We start from the raw sequence: 1,427 nt of genomic DNA, 5'->3' as shown, positions 1-1,427 counted from the left end.
AACTATTGTGCTTACTATTCAAGTTTCATTATTTGTTTTGGAGAGATGCACATCATATTCATGATTTGAATAAAGTGCTAAACGAACATAAGCAAATTTTCAACTCGTATTAGTTTATCAGCTGATAAGTCAGATATGTATCCTCTTCAGGAATTCCATTTAACAGTCGTTGAATCGTGTCTTTTGAAGTCAGTTTGTCCGATGTTTTCCGCACACTCTTTCGATTTGCATTAGGCTGCTTATCAGTCAGTGTAGTGAGACATAAGTGCTTACAATGTGCCATTTTCAGATCTAATCGCCATTTCTAACATTATAATTTTACTAGAACACTGACATTTTCGTATATAGAATTAATAGTGAAACATGATAATGACTAGACACAATATCTGCATCCAACTGACGACTAATCTAGTAATTTTTACAGTGAAAAAACTATAGTGTGTTGATAGTTGTTGTAAGAGGATCGTGCCCCCAGCTGCTATAAACGTAAGCATACACCGTGGAGATTGAATATAAATAGAGTCAATTAAAAAAAAAGATCGAAGGGGGGGGGGGGGCAAATGACAAACATTATGCGTTGTCTCTCATTGACCGCGTGTTTTAAATGGCGAGTCTTAAAGCCGGGGGATTAAGATAAACATTTTGACATAAATATTAATGATGCAGATCTAGACGATACATTCGCCTATGACTCTATTAGTGTAAAGAAAATAAAATAATATCCAAAGGAAAGATACCTATTGTACTATGTATTTGGTAACATAATTACAGCGGTATGACTATATTGTGTAGGAAATTAGTGTGTTTCATCAATCAAGTGGGCTTATATTGCAAGACTAAACTGCTCAGAACGTTGCATTATGGGTAATAGACCTGGGCTCCGTAACACAAATATTAGCGATCAATCGCTAAATGAACTGACCAATCAATATCAATGTTACACGCGCATTAGGTTTAGAATACTGACCAGGGACCAATCAGTGCGGTTCTTTCATATTTGCAATTCATCGCAAATCTTTGTGTTACGGAGCCCTGGTCAGATAATTAAGGACTCGAGATGGGGCAATTAAGGCTGCTGTAGTTCGTATGCCCTTTAATAAATACAATAACAACAAATGGGTTTTGAACTAATAGATGTAGAACTTACACCATTTATTCCCATCAATTTTCAGTAAAATATACATGCAAAAACATATTTCAAACATAGAGGAAATAGAAGAAAAACCTTCCCTGTTACCTGTCCACTGCAAGTAAAGTATGTGTTCAAAGAGGACATAGCATACACATATACAATCAATATGCATTATACGTTAATTAATCCTGAACAATATAAAATAATAAAAGTATGCATGCAATGAAAAAGTGGTGTCAGGTGCTTGGCGCGGTTGTTTTAACAATGCCGATTTGCGTATTTTTAACACGTCTAT

This window comes from Lytechinus pictus, chromosome 8 (assembly GCF_037042905.1).
Source record: "Lytechinus pictus isolate F3 Inbred chromosome 8, Lp3.0, whole genome shotgun sequence".
Lineage (NCBI taxonomy): Eukaryota > Metazoa > Echinodermata > Echinoidea > Temnopleuroida > Toxopneustidae > Lytechinus > Lytechinus pictus.
This window is presented reverse-complemented; position numbering follows the sequence as displayed.